At 38.9% G+C, this 16,327-nt stretch overlaps 1 pseudogene; it reads left to right on the forward strand.

Annotated features, from left to right (window-relative positions):
• Positions 1–10,854: 10,854 nt before the first annotated feature.
• Positions 10,855–15,064, forward strand: LOC115518623 (annotated as a pseudogene).
• The last annotated feature ends 1,263 nt before the right edge of the window (positions 15,065–16,327 follow it).

Raw genomic sequence — 16,327 nt, forward strand, 5'->3', positions numbered from 1 at the left:
CTCTTCCTCTTTGTCTGTCCCTCCCCCACTCATGCTCTCTCATTCTCTCTTTCAAAATAAATAAACTTAAAAAAATTTTTTTAATAAAAGATAGCTTTCCCAAGTACTCTGAATATCTTTGTCCTCTCTCCCGGCCTACAAGATTTCTATTGATAGACCTGCTGATAGTCTCATGGAGACAGGGGTCCCTTGTATGTGATGAGCCATTTCTTTTCTTGCTGCTTTTAACATTTTCTCTTTGTCTTTGACTTTTGACAATTTAATTATGATGTGTTTTAATGTAGAGCTCTTTGTGTCCCACCTGTTTGGCAGCTTTTGGACTTATTGAATCTAGATGTCTGTTTTCTTCCCCAGATTGGGGCTTTTTTTTTTTCATTATTTCTATAATAAGCTGCTGCCCCTTTTCTCCCTTCTTACTGTGGGACTCCTATAATTTGTATGTTGATTTTCTTACTAATAAATCCTATAGTCTTTCTTCCCCCTTTTAATTTTTTTTTTCTTCTCCTCTGACTGGATAATTTCAAATATGTCCTTGAGTTCACTGATTCTCTCTTCTGTTTGCTTTACTCTGCTGTTGAAGAGCTGTACTGCATTTTTGTTTCATTCATCTCTAGAATTTTTGCTTAGTTCTTTTTTAGGACTTCTCTCTCTTCGATGAACTTATTTTGTTCATGTATTGTTTTCCTGATTTCATTCAGTTGCCTTTCCCTGCACCCTTGTATCCATGGACCCTTGTAGCTTACTGAGCTTCTTTAAATCAATTATTTTGAATTCTGTCTCCGGCAATCTATTTCTTTGGGATCAGTTATTGGAAATTAGATGTTCTTGGCTCCCTTATCAATATTAGTTGGCTGTATATGTAGAGGTTTCATTATGGTCCCTCTGTTTGGTTCCATTGGTCCAAGTGTCTGTTTTTATGCCAGTACCATGCTGTTTCAATTATTATAGCTTTGTAGTACAGTTTGAAATCGGGAAGTGTGATGTTTGCAGGGTTTTTTTCTTATGATTCTTTGGGGTCTTTTGTGGTTCTGTATGAATTTTAGGATTTTTTTTTCTGTGGAAATTACCATTGAGATTTTTATAGGGATTGTATTGAATCTATAGATGTTTTTGGCTGGCATGGACATTTTAACAGTATTAACTTTTCCAGTCCATGAACACAGGATGTCCTTGCATTTGTTTTGCTTTCTTCAGTTTCTTTCAGTAAAGTGTTACTGTTTTCATTGTATAGCTCTTTCACTTCTTTGGTTAAATTTATTACTAGGTATTTTATTGTTTTTGTTCTATTGTTCATGGAGTATCTGTTTCCATTTTTTCACTTGAGTCTAAATGCCTCTTTAATTCTGAAGTGGGTCCCTTATAGTTGGGTCTTCATATGTTTAAATCCATCCAGCCACTTTGTGCCTTTTGATAAATGAATTCAATCTATTTACTTTTAGAGTAATTATTGATGTGTAAGGACTTGGTAATGTCATTTTATTAACTGCTTTCTGGGTATTTCATATTTCCATTGTTTCTTTTTCTCTGTTTCTGCCCACATTTGTTAATTGGTTTTCCATGGTGGTATGTATGCTCTTTCCCCTTTCTATGTCTATTGTGGATCTACTCTAAGTTTTTGCTTTGTGGTTACCATGGAATTTACATAAAACATTGTATAGATAAGACAGTCCATTTTAGGTCGATAGGAACTTATCTTCAATTGCCTATAAAGGCTTCAACTTTTTACTCCTCCCTTTTGTATTAATAATGTCACGATTTACCTCTTTTCATGTTGTGTTTTGTTAACAATTTATAGTAGCTATATTTAATTTCACTACTATTTTCCCTTAGCATTTGTAACTACAGTTCAGTGGTAATACACTGTCTAATATAGAGTTACATTTTTCTCAGTCTTACTGTATGTTTTTCACCTTTACCAGTGTGTTGAGTATTTTCATATGTTTTCATGTCACTGAAAAATGTTGAAGGGAACTCTTTGAGTGGAAAGGAAAGACCATAAGTAGGAGCAAGCAAAGTAGAAAGCACAAAAGCAGTAAAAATAAGTGTATCTATAAAAATCAGTCAAAGGATCCACAAAATAAAAGGATGTAAATTATGAAACCATATACCTAAAATGTGGGGGGAGAGGAGTAAAGAATGGGCCCAAACTTAAGCAACCATCAACTTAACATAGATTGTTAAATGTATAAGATGTCATACATAAACCTAATGATAACCACAAATCAAAAATCAGTGATAGATATGCAAAAAATCAATAAAAAGTAATCCAAGTATATCACTGAAGAGAGCCAGCAAACACTGATAAGAGAGAGCAAGAGAATAAAGTAATAGAGAAGAAATACAAAAACAACTATAAAACAAGTAAAAAATTGCAATAAGTACACACCTACATGTATTTTGAATGTTAATGGACTCAGTGTTCCCATCAAGAGATATAAGGTGACTGGGAGTGCCTGGGTGGCTCAATCAGTTAGGTATCTGACGCTTGATTTCAGCTCAGGTTGTGATCTCAGGGTTGTGAGATCAAGCCCTGCATCAGGCTCCACACTGAGCATGGAGCCTGCTTAAGATTCTCTCTCCCTCTCCCTGTGCCCTCCCCAACTTGCACGCTCTCTCTCACTTTCTAAAAAAAAAAAAAAAAAAAAGATATAAAGTGATTGAATAGATATGAAAGCAAGACCCATCTATATGCTGCCTACAAGAGACTCATTTCAGATCTAAAGACACATGCAGATTGAAAGTGAAGGGATAGAAAAGCACTTACCATGCAAATGGAAGTGAAAAGAAAGCCAGAGTAGCAATACTTATATCAGACAAAATAGACATTCATTTAAACAAAGACTGTAACAAGAGACAAAGAAGGACAGTATATATTCATAAAGGGAGCAACCCAACAAGAAGATACAAAAACTGTAAATATTTATGCACCTGACATGGAAGCACCCAAATATATAAAGCAGTTAATAACAAACATAAAGGAAGTGATCAGTAGTAATATAATAGTAGCAGGGGACTGTAACACCCTACTTACATCAATAGATAGATCATCCAAACAAGATCAACAAAGAAACTGTGGCTTTGAACAACACATTACACCAGATGGATTGAATAGACATGTTCAGAACATTCCATCCTAAAACATCAGAATGCAAACTCTTTTCAAGGACACATGGAACATTCTCCAGAATAGATCACATATTAGGCCACCAAACAAGTCTCAACAAATTCAAAAAGTTCTTAGTCATGCCGTGCATCTTTTCTGACCACAACACTATGAAACTAGAAATCAACCATGAGAGAAAAATCTGGAAAGAATACAAATATATGAAGGTGAAATAACATGCTATTAAACAACGAATGAGTCAGCCAAAAATCAAACGGAAAGTACAAAAATACATGCAGAAAATGTAAAAAGGAAACACAACAGTCCAAAATCTTTGGGATGCAACAAAAGCTGTTCTAAGTGGGAATTTTATAGTAATACAGGCGCACCTCAAGAAGCAAGAAAAATCTCAGGTAAACAACCTAAACTTACACCCAAGGGAGCTGGAAAAAGAAAAACAAACAAAACCCAGAACCAGTAGAAGGAAGAAAATGATAAAGATTAGCGTAGAAATAGATGAAATAAAAACTAAAGAAACAATAGATCAATGGAACCAGGAGCTGGTTCTTTAAACAGATCAACAAAATAGATAAACTCATAAAAAAGAAGCAGCGGCGTTATGGAGAAGAGTTCCTGTAGCGCCTATAGTGTAATGTCCCCTTCACCAGAACCTGGTGCTTCAGGGGCGTCTCCTGTGTGTGTCCTGTGTGCCCAGTGTTGTGACTGAGCTGCATTTGCCTTCAGTTCAGTTAGCTGCAATGTCTCTCTTTGCCTGTTGTGGGCAGTGTTTGGTCCCTCTGTCATTAGTGGACCAGTCTGGGGCCACTTCAGGCTTTTGTTGAGTTAGACCAGGTGTTTGCCAATGATTCAGTAGCACTGAACTGCACAGTGCTTTCCCTGTGCTGTCCCTCGAGAAGCTTTTGTTGGTGGGCAGGTCCTGCAGTCAGACCTGATGTCTGCCCCCAAACCCACTGCTGGGGCCAAAGCTGGACTGATGTGTATGGTTATCTTCTCCTCTCCCCGGGGTAGGAGTCACTTTGGAGTCGTGCTGGCCCCTATTTAGGGCTGCTTGCACACTGCCGGTCTTGTGGCATTGCTTTGGATGGGCTCCGGCCAAAGGCATGTTGGAGGGGGTAGGTCTGCAAGAGAATGCAGGGGTGGGATGTGCTGTGCCAGCAAGGTGAGCCCTGGTGCATTGTGAGACTGGACCTGTAGCCACCTGGAAAACTCCTGCTGAGACAGTCAGAGTTGGAGGGGGAAGATATGCAGAAACAAGTGGGGGTGGGCTACACTGTTGGCAAGCTAGGTGGAAAGTGTTCCATGTATCTAGGCCAGGGTTGGGTAGGGGAGGAAAATGGCACCCACCAACTCTTTTGTTCTCAAAGAGGTCTCCCAAAGATCCTTGCCCCTCCAGCACACACTCTAAGATTAGTAAATAAATCTCCTTCCCATATACCCCAGGTGCTTTTCAAACTGCTGGTTCTACTGCTGTATCTTAGTGAAGTTGTTTGTTATGCTGTCTCTTCAAGGGCAGGGACTCTGACTTCCCAGTTTTCCTGGAGCTAAGCCTGCTGATTTTTAAAGTTCCAGGTGTTGAGCCCCACTGCTGATTAGGACCCTCTGGTTTTCAAAGGCAAATGTTATGGGGATTCATCTTCCCTGAGCTGGTCCCCTGTGCCTGAGGTGCCTGGTGTGGGGTTGCTCCTCTCCCCTTTCTGAGCCTGCTGCATCCCTCCCTTCTGCGGACACTCTCAAAAGACCATTTAGCTACTCACCACATCTCCACCCTTCCTGCCCTGTAAGATGTGGCCTCTTCCCTACATTTAGCTGTGGAGAATCTGTTCTGTGAATCTTTAGGTTGTTTTCTGGGTTATTTACACTGATGTGGGTGTTATATAGTTGTATTTGTGGGAGGAGGTGAGCTTAGAATCCTCCCTAGTCTGCTATCTTCCCCGGAAGTCCCCTCAGCTGTTATTTCTTTAAATAGGCTCTCTGCCCACCTCCTTCCTCTTCTCCTTCTGGAATCCATATTATTATTATATTTGTCTTTCTGATGTAATCCCATAGCATTTGTAGGCTTTCTTTACTCTTTTAAAATCTTAGTTCCTTTTTTCCCCTTCTATTTGTGTTATTTCAAAATTCCTATTCTCCAAGTCATTTCTTCTTTCTTCTTTCTGGTCTGCCCTGCTACAGGCACTCTATATTATGTTCTTCATTCCATTCATGGAATTCTTCAGCTCCAGAATTGTTATTTGGTTCTTTTAAATAATTTTACTGTCTTTGTTAAAGAAATCACTTTGTTAATATACTTTATTCCTTATTTCATAGAATTGTTTTTCTGTGTTTCCTTGTAGCTTGCTGAGATTCTTCATAACAACCTTCAAAAATAATTCAGATTATTTAATATTTTCTTTTCTAACTTATTTTTTATTCTAATTCAAGCATAGTTAACACACAGTGTTATAGTAGTTTCAGGTGTAGAATATAGTGATTCAGCACTTCCATACATCATCCTTTGCTCATCACAAGTGTACTCCTTAATCCCCATCGCTTATTTTACTTGTCCCCCCCATCTACTTCCCCTTAATATTTTCTAATAGCCACATTAAAAAGATAAGAGAAAAAAGGAAATTAGTTTTAATTATATATCCATATATATTAAAGATAATTTCAGTTTTTTATTTCATTTTTACATAGCTATGCATCATATACTGTTGTAGGTACTGGGGATATAATGGTGACAAAAGCAACACGACTCCTGCTGTCATAGAACTTAACATGTTTTGGGTGGGGTGGGGGGTGGGGGGAAGATAGACATTATTTGAAGGTTTACAACAGAAAAAAAGTCCAAATACCTAAGTGGGGGTGTTTGTTTGCTTGAGAATTCTCCTTTTCTTTTTGTAATGCCATGTTACCTTGATTTTTCATATTCTTTGCAGGTATGTGCTTATGCTTCTGAATTTGAAGTCATAGACACCTTTAACTCCTTTCTTTCAGCAGATGGAGTGTTATGTTCTATGGTGTTGTTATTAAATGAGGATTTTTTTTTCCTTTCTTCTTCTCGGTCTTCATGAAAGTGTCTCTGCTTCATTTTTCTTGTTCCCTCTTGTGGATGAATTTTTAAGCTCTTATATCTACTCTGGTTCTTTTAGTTCTACCTTGCTAAATATTGGAAACCTGCCTTCTTTTCCATCAGGTGGCAGTATAGTTCAAGTTTGCGGTCTGTCCCTAGTCCACCAATCTTGGCCTGTTTTCTTAGCCAGTTCCCTATTAACTGGATCTTGTTCTCCCAGGCACACTCCTGATCATTCATAAAGAACTTGTAGCAGAGTGGGGGGACGTGTGGGTTTAGCACTTCGTGCATTGGGGCACCCCTGGACTAGGAGGGAGATCTTCAGGGGTGGTACTCCCAGAGGCTTATGGGTGGATTTCTGCTAAGTATAGTCTAACCCTTTGAAATTCATATCTGCCTCTTTCTCAGTATGCTCCCTCCCCCTGCTGTAGAGCTCCCACCTTAGTACTGTGGGTGTTGATGGGGAGAAATGGGTGTCTTCAGCTGAGTCTCATTCAACTGGATAGTTTGGCTGTCACTCACCACTTCCCTATCCCCCTGTGGGAGATTGTTCTATTTTTAAAGTGTTACTTTTAAACTCCAGGATAACCACTGAGAAAATAACTAAAAGGTGTACGGAAAAGTAAGTAAGAATTCAATAAAAATTGTATCCTAGAACAAAAAAACCAAAAGAAGGCAGTAATGGAAGAATTGAACAAAAGGTATGACATATAAACACACAGACACACACAGACACAGACAGAAAGACAGACAGACACACACACACACACACACACACACACACACAAATGCCAAAATGGAAGAAGTAAGTACTTTGTCAGTAATTGCTTTAAATGAACATTAAAAGGCAGAGATAGCAGAATCGATTAAGAAACAAGATCTAACTGTATTTATTTATCTGTGTACCACCATCCTAAGTATTCTGCATTGCAAACTGTAACGCTTTGATTCATGAAGTCCCTTGTTTCTGCCTGGCTTCCCCTTCCTAGAACTTTCACTGGTAAGTCTCAAGGCAGTAAGCTGGGAAAAATTTAAGGATCATTTCATTTCTTTCCTGTCTCTCAGGGCTCACTTCTTTTTGCCTTTAGATTCAAAGTCATGAAAACTGGTTTTCTGTTGTTGTTTGTCTGACATTTTAGTTATTTTAAGTGGCACTACAAGTCCAATCCCTGCTATTCCATCTTGGCTGGAGGCAGATGCCATTATTAATTAAGATTTATTCATTTATAAAAGTCACATAATAGGTTAGGGTTATAATTTTTTCACCCATTAAATTTGGATTTTATTAGTAAACTTTAGTTTTTACCAGTTACCGTATAAGCTGACCTAATATTAATAACCTTACAATTGTTCAAGACAAAAGTATTTCTTTGGCCCTAAAAAAAAAATCACTTTAATGATGAGAAATATGTTAATTGAAAAGGCATTCCAGTTGTTTTTTTTAGTATAGTATAAAATAACAGTGCTTTGACTGATCTTAATGAATAAAGTAATCGTCTTTTTTTATTTAAGAGGAAAAAAATTAATTTTGAATGTCTTGATGAGTATTCATTGCCAGCAGGCTATTTTTCATGTCTCAAGAAAACACCTATTGTGTGTACTAGGCCACACATGTTATAAGTTCATCACATGAACTTATATTAACTTATAACATTTTAACTTATAACATATTAAAACTTATAACATATTAACCACAGCAGTTACAGTGGGAAGGAAAGAAAGCTTCATCAGGCATCTACTTACTGACCTGGAAACAGAACAGCTGGAAATGTGGTTCTAAGTTTACTTTAAAAAATAAGACACTTTGATCTAAAAGCATTAATTTAAGTAGCAGGAGACTCCCAAATTTGGACATTTTATATATATTTTTGGTTTAATCAAAATAATTTTGTGCATCTATGTCTATGCTTGATCTCTTCCTCTAAAAGTTGCTTTTGATTAGAGTAGTCTACTCATTTAAATGTCAGGAGGCTTTAGCCTTCAGTGATGGAAAAGTAGAAATTTGATGGCTCACTAACATTTATATGAAAAAAGAATACAAGAACAATACTGGATATTGTTTTAATTTTGCCCATATAAGTTGCCGTTAGGATGAATAGCAAGATTACATACACTCTAGATGTGACACCAGAAAGAATAATGCTTCACACATCATGAAGTAATAATATTAGATTCTGTATCAATAGGCCATAATACATTTTTGACATAATATTTATTAATGTCTATTTCTTGGAATACATATTAACCAATATAGAGTTTATGGGTGTGATTAAGGAAAAAAATTACAGGATTAGTCTTGGATAGGAAAACATTAGAAATGAATTTAATAGAATACTTGCTAATAAGAGTTGTAATGTAGTATATCCCTACAGAATGGTATTTTGTGCTTTTTGACAGCTTAACTTTGTGGCAGAGAGTAAGGCTGGATATTGGTCAATAGGTCAGAATCCATGGCAGTATATGGATAAATGGAAGCTATTATTCCAATTTTCATTGGGTGATTTTAGAATGGTGCATGGATGGATGGGTGAATGAATTCTGAGCCAAATCAGACATAACCGAAGAATGGCAGATTGCTTCATTTAAGAGTATCCTAGTACATCTCTTCCCCCAGCCTCGATATTCTTCTGTTTTAGCTTTATTCCTCCTAGCCAGGAGGAAAGAGAATTATACTTAAAAGAACACATATTCTTATTCTGGGCAGAGAAGGCCAGTCAGTTACAGAATGCATAAATGCCTATGGAGGGTTAATTGTGTAGTGTCACATTACAAAAGTTATTAAACATGCCCAAAACAAAAACAAACTTTTGATAATAAGAAAAAAATTTTTCTGTATAAAAACTAAGCACTTCTGTTTTCCTCTGCCATTAAAGCAGGCTGTGCTGCTTTGGTGAACTAGAGATTTTATTCTTTTCTTTTTTTTTAAATTTTTCTTAACGTTTATTTATTTTTGAGACAGAGAGAGACAGAGCATGAATGGGGGAGGGTCAGAGAGAGAGGGAGACACAGAATTTGAAACAGGCCCCAGGCTCTGAGCGGTCAGGACAGAGCCCGACGCAGGGCTCGAACTCACAGACCGCGAGATCATGACCTGAGCCGAAGTCAGACGCTTAACCAACTGAGCCACCCAGGCGCCCCAGAAATTTTATTCTCAAAAGGGCTGGTATTCTCTGAAAATTTATGGCAAAATTAAGGCTGTCATTTAGGCTCCCAAGTAACAGCTTCACAGAGATTTCTGGAAGTTCTTTGAAATGATAATCATTTTCGTGTGTGCCCAAATGACTTAAGAGCAATATAGACCTGTGTCAGAATGTGCATTCTAAGGGAGTAAGTCACTGGTGACTGTGTGGAGGAAACGTAGGAGAGGCCTTGTTTGGGAGTTAGGGGGAGATAGCTTCTATCTCTTTCAGGTGCTGTTGCCTTAATGTACTCTGAGATTGTAGGATCCTGTTATATCGTAAAAACATACATTAGAAAATATCACAAAATGATAAACTAATATATAACATCTCTGTCTTTTATCTCTGAAAGTATCTTCTAATTCCTCTGTTTTTCAGTCAAGTGATTTTGCTTCAAGTCCAGACTAAAAATGGAAAGTTGGCCTGAGTTATTTACCTGCATATATATATATATATATATATATATATATATATATATATATATACACACACACACAGAATTCGATTCCTTTATTTTTCTCATCCTCCACCTCCAATCCATTGGCATGCCCTGTGGGCTGCTCTACGGAGGAGACTTCAGATGTGTGTGCTTCCCATTGTCCCTACTGCTTATGCCCTAGCTCAAGCTGCGCTCATCTTCTTTTATTTCTTAAGTTTATTCATTTTTGAGAGAGAAAGCATGACCAGGGAGGGGCAGAGAGAGGGGGACAGAGGATCTGAAGCAGGCTCTGAGCTGACAGCAACGAGCCCGATGCAGGGCTCAAACTCACAAACTATGACATCATGACCTGAGGTGAAGTCAGACACTCACCTGACTGAGCCACCCAGGTACCCGACTGCCATCATCTTCTTACCCCTCTCCTCACTTCCAATATTGATTTCCCCCTTTCTGCTTACCACAATAGTTTGTTAGTATATTAGTCTGCTAGGACTGCTATAACAAAATATCACAGCCTGGAAAGCTTCAACAACAGAAATTTAATTCTAATTTAATACTAATTATGTAAAGGTCATATCTCCAAATACTGTCACCTTGAGGGGTAGGGCTTCAATATGAATTTGGGGTGGTGGGAGGACACAACCTAGTCCATAGCAGTTGGATGGATCTTTAAAAAGTTAAAAATCAGATCAGGTTTCTTCCCTGTGTAAAACTCTCCAATGGTGGGGCATGTGAGTGGCTCAGTTGGTTGAGCATCCAACTCTTGATTTCAGCTTGGGTCATGATGACAGGTCATGGGATTGAGCCCTGTGTTGGGCTCTATGCTGAGTGTGGAGCCTGCTTAAGATTTTCTCTCTCTCCCTCTGCTCCTCTGCCCACCACTCATGCGTGCTCTCTCTCTCTCAAAATAAAATAATAATAATAATAAACCCCTCCCAAATGGCTTCTCATCACTCTGAAGATAAAATCCAAACTCCTTACCTTGACTTTCAAAACTCTATGTAATCAGGTCCCTGTCTACCCATATTACCCAGGGCCACATCACACAACCTCAGGAGTCATGGTTCCCACACAACACAATCATTTATGCAGAAACCCTCATCTGTGCTACATTCAGTACATCTTGATATATCATCAGGCATCCTCGCTGTTTGGTCATCTGCAGAGGCGGATGGACTCTGCTCACCCAAAGTTAGGTTCAGGTGTCCAGCCACATGATGCCACCCACACATCCTCAGAAGGTAGAACAAGATTTGTTACTTACCTTATATGAGATCTTTGAGGAGAGCAGGGCAGGTTCCCCACCCCCCCAAGCAGGTCTGCAGTGGCTTTCAAGACCAAGGAAATGAGATTGGCCTGGGGTTTTTTTTATTGTGGATTGGGGGTAGGGTTGCGGTGGCTAGGAAAGGGGCATGCCTTGTTTGAGTCTCCTTCCAGCATTAAAGGAGGAAGTGCTGAACTTTTCTCATCAGCTTGTCCAGATATGGAACCCAAAGTGAAGAAGAGGGCATGAGGCTTAACAGCAATCAAATATCAAATATCAAATATCAAAAATCCATCAGAACTATACTCCTCCAGCTTTTTGTTCCTCAAGAGGTCTTGACTCTTTTTGGCCTTTTGCTCTTGCATATAATTTTAAGGATCATCTCAAATCCCATAATAAGCCCTGTGAGGATTTTTATCAGAATTGCACTGAATCTGTATATAAGTTGGGAGAATCACTGACATCTTTAGGATATTGAGCCCTTGCATCAAAGAACAGTGTGTATAGGGGCGCCTGGGTGGCGCAGTCGGTTAAGCGTCCGACTTCAGCCAGGTCACGATCTCACGGTCCGTGAGTTCGAGCCCCGCGTCGGGCTCTGGGCTGATGGCTCAGAGCCTGGAGCCTATTTCCGATTCTGTGTCTCCCTCTCTCTCTGCCCCTCCCCCGTTCATGCTCTGTCTCTCTCTGTCCCCAAAATAAATAAACGTTGAAAAAAAAATTAAAAAAAAAAAAAAGAACAGTGTGTATCTATTTAAGTGTTCTTTAATATTTCAATAAAAATAAATGATTTTCTCTGTTCAAGGTTTTTATAATATTTAGTCATATATATGTTACATTTTTTGCTGCTTTTATAAAATTGTTTTATGTGAGGGGCACCTAGGTGGCTCAGTTGGTTAAGTGTCTGACTTTGGCTCTGGTCATGATCTCGCTGTTTGTGGGTTCGAGCCCCATGTTGGGTTTGTGGTGACAGCTCAGAGCCTAAAGCCTGCTTCAGATTCTGTCTCTCTCTCTGTCCTTCCCCTGCTCATACTGTCTCTCTCTGCCTCTCAAAAAAATGAATAAATTAAAACAAAATTTAAAAACATTGTTTTATATGAAATTGTATTCCCAACTGAATCATACCTTATCAAGTAAGATAATGCTCCTTATCAGGTGAAGGAAGTTCCATTGTATTCCTAGTTTGCCAAGAATTTTTATCAAGGATAGGTATGAACTTAATCAAAACTGTTTTTTAAGTTTGTTTATTTTGAGGGAGGAGTAGGGGCGGGAAGAGAGATAGGGAGAGAAAGAATCCCAAGCAGGCTCTATGCTGACAGCACAGATGCAAGGGAGCACCGATGTAAGGCTCAGCCTCAAGAACCATGAGATCATGACCTGAGCCAAGATCAAGAGTTGGATGTTTAACCGACTGAGCCACGCAGGTGCCCCTCAAAACAGTTTTTTGGCTGTTAGTATGCCTTGTACTTTTTTGTCGAAAGCCAGACATGATGTACTGAATGAAAGGAACTCTGGTAAATAGTCCTTTAGTAATGTAGTGATAAAGTATAGAAGGAGGGAAAATGTTGGAGAGTGTTATGATTAAGTGTCTTTTAGTAAACCTGTGGCCCTGGTCTGTGAACTTCAAAAGTGCTTCTCAGATTTCCCTTCCCACTTTAGATGAGACAAGATGGTTTGGGAAGGCTAGAGTTGTGTATTTCCCATCTTTACATGGAATGCTATAGGAGGGCTCAATTTGGATGTTTCTCTTGTCTCACATAGAAGGTTAGGGCCAGGTGGAGTTGGCTATTTCCCTTCCCTTAGGTCGGTTATGTTCAGATAAAATCTCCACCAGGTTAGCCTTTGTTAAAATAGTTTCTTTTGAGGGCAGGGCTTATTATGAAAAACAGAATGCTCTGGTGTATTTCAAAATGATTACTTTTCCCTTATCCCTGTCAGAAACAGGAGGGTTTTTCCTTTGATATTCCCTACAAGAACCTGTAGAGTTTCCTGGAGGTTAAAAAAATCACCTAGATGTGGGGGGCTTCTTCGATGACTGGATTCCTATGGAGTTTTAAATTCTGTTTTGTCCACATTGAGGCTCCAGCAATTTATCAATTATAGTTTAGATTTTTAATGCAGAATGGATCATAGACCTAAATATAAAACATAAAAGTATAAAACTACTAGAAGAAAGCATATAAGAAAATCTTTGTGACCTTGAGTAAGGAAAAGAGTTCTTAGACATGACAACAAAAACATTATCCATAGGAAAATGGGATAAGTCAGACTTTATCAAAATTGAAAACTATTCTATTAAGAGGAAGAAAAGACAAGCCACGGACTGGGAGAAAATATTTGTAAATCACGTATCTGACAGATAAATAGTATCCAGAATATGTATACTCTCAAAAGCAATAAGAAAACAACTCAAAAAACAAGTTGGCAAAAGATTTGAATGGACATTTCATCAAAGAAAGTATACAGTTAGCAAATAAGATGTTCAGCATTCTTAGTCATTAGGAAAATGCAAAGTTAAAAACACATTGGATATCACTACTCATTAATTAGAATGGTTTATTTTTTAGGCTGACGTGTGGGCAGTTCTTTGGTGGCTGGGTAAGTAGGGAAAGGACACCTGTGGTGGTTGGCAGCTGACTTCCAGTGGGCACAGCTCACCACAGTTATACAGAGGTTGTTAGAGTGGAACTGCATTGAGATTGTGAATAAATTGATTGCTCAGAAAGAGCTGGAAGTAGTTTACACACTCGATGGGAAGGAATATATTATTCCAGCTCAAATTAGCAAAGAAATGAGAGATGAGCTATGTGTCTGAGGCTGTTGAGTAAACGTTGATCTGCAACAGGTAATCAATGTGGATCTCATTCTTGCTGAAAATAGAATTGGTGACATTGTTAAATCAGAAAAGCACGTTCAGCTAGTATTGGGATAACTGATAGATGAGAACTATTTGTATCTGTTATAGGAGGTAAATGACAAATTGCAAGAAAGTGATCAAGTCACCATATCCCAACTGTGCAAAACCTATGATCTTTTGGAAGCTTTCTGACACAGGCACTAACTCAAAGACTAGATAGACTTATTAATGGCCACATGGCTCTCTTAATAACAGAGGAGCAATATTTACTGAAGTTTTTATAGCTTGACATAAAGCACGCATCGTGGACTGTTCAGCGCTATTACCCAGCCTACAGCAGTGAATTCTCTGATTTTAAAATCTGGATGTCAAGAGCAGCTACTTTACTCTGTGTTCAAGGAACTTGTTAACAATGGATGTTTATGGGGCTCTCTGGTTGGTGGAAGACAGGACGAGGCAGTGTTCATTCCTGACATTCACTCCAGAATACATCAGGCAGAATGGCTATCTAGAATTTGATGCTTTGTCCAGACTTGGAATCCCAGATGCTGTGACCTACATAAAGAAAAGATAGAAGACCTACACAAGTCTTGTCTTCGAAAGCAGCTGTGTGGTCAGTGATTTGCAGATCACGTGGAAGCATCAGTAGAGGAAGCCATCAGTTCTGGAACATGGTTGATATTGTACCCCTGTTTCTCAGTTCTTTATCAGTTGAGGATGCTGTGATATTGCTTCAACAGGGTGATGAGAGCATTCTGCAAGCAGGTTTCAGCTGTAGTCTTTAGTGACACCATTGTAGTCAATGGAAAATTTCTGAATAACTGCATAGAACTATTCGGTGAGCTGATGCACCAGGAAGCTGAAAAGGAACTGAAAAATAACCTGTTCACTTAATCACTGAAGAAGATCTGAAACAAGTCTCCATTTTAGAATGCATTAATACAAGTACAAAGGATAAAAAAAGATGAAGGAAAGGGAAAAGCAACAGAGGGGAATGGAAGTGTGAGAGGAGGTAGCAGCAATGCCAGAAAGTACACAATTTTAAAAATCAAGAAGAAAGCAAGAAAAGATGATAGTGATGATGAGTCATCTCACACTGGGAAGAAGAAACCAGAGATCACTTTTATGTTCCAACATGAGATTGAAGATTAAAAAAAAATTTTTTTTAATCTTTATTTATTTTTGAGAGAGAAAGAGACAGAGGGCAAGCAGGGGAGGGACAGAGAGAGAGGGAGACACAGAATCCAAAGCAGGCTCCAGGCTCTGAGCTGTCAGCACAGAGCCTGATGTGGGGCTTGAGACCACAGACCATGAGATCATGACCTGAGCTGAAGTCGGAAGCTTAACTGACGGAGCCATCCAGGCGCCCCTCTTCCTGTTCTCTTTTTTTTGGGAGTGAATTCCTTCATCTTGTCATTTTGGAGGAAGAAGAAAATTAATAAAATTAAAAATTAAAATTAAAAAAATTAAAAACAAAACAAAATCAAATAAAGGAAGCTAGATCCAAGGTGTGTTTCGGTTTGCTTATTGAAAGAAGCTTGATAAAATAGAGAAAAAAGGGAAAGGAAAAAAAAAGTAAGAAGAATTTTATAAATTAAATTTATATAAGGAAACAGGATAAAGCAAAATAAAATATAAAATTAAAAATAAAGTAAAAAAATAAAAATAAAATTTTCTGTATCCAAGAAAGAGAAAGAAAAAATAAAACAATTTAAGCAAAAACAGAAGCAAAGAAAACAGATAAATAAACCAGAAAACAGAATGAAACCCGAATGAAGTTACATCCAGTTTCCGCTAGAACTGAAACTATGAAGCACTCTATACTCCCTATATTAAGCAGGTGGAAGTATTTGTGTTGGTCTTCTTGGGGATGTACTTGGAGGGTGCAGTTGGGCAGGGTGTAATGGCTCCGTTATCCACTAGGTGGCGCTGCTTAGTTTACCGGGGTGGATCCGTGTGCATGCGCACATGCACCTGTACGGGAGAGGTGAGAATAGCTTCATCCAGCTCCCTAGTCTTTGGTGCAAGAATTTCGCACTTACCCGCCCTTGGTCAAGCACCCCTCCTTTGTCTCAGGCCTCTGTCCACTACCCACCTCTCCCCTGTGTGTGGCCCAAGTTGTCTGCCTGACGAGCAGCACCTCCCTCCAGAGTTTTATCTCACATAGGGTTGTGTTTCAAAAACCCCACACTTCAGAGACCCCTGTGGCTTGGACCTGTGCCAGCTCTCTGGGGGAGGGTCTCGCTGAGCAATGGCCAGGTGCTGGCTTGCCCCAGAAAACGTTTGTGCAATTGTGCAGCGGCAGAGGTTCAGACATTATGGCACATCACAACACACAGAAGGTGCCAGGTTTTGTTGCACTTTGACATCTTTATCCCAATGCCTGCAAATAGCTGCTCTCTGGGGTCTGCTGGG

The sequence above is a fragment of the Lynx canadensis genome, chromosome B4, assembly GCF_007474595.2.
Source record: "Lynx canadensis isolate LIC74 chromosome B4, mLynCan4.pri.v2, whole genome shotgun sequence".
NCBI lineage: Eukaryota > Metazoa > Chordata > Mammalia > Carnivora > Felidae > Lynx > Lynx canadensis.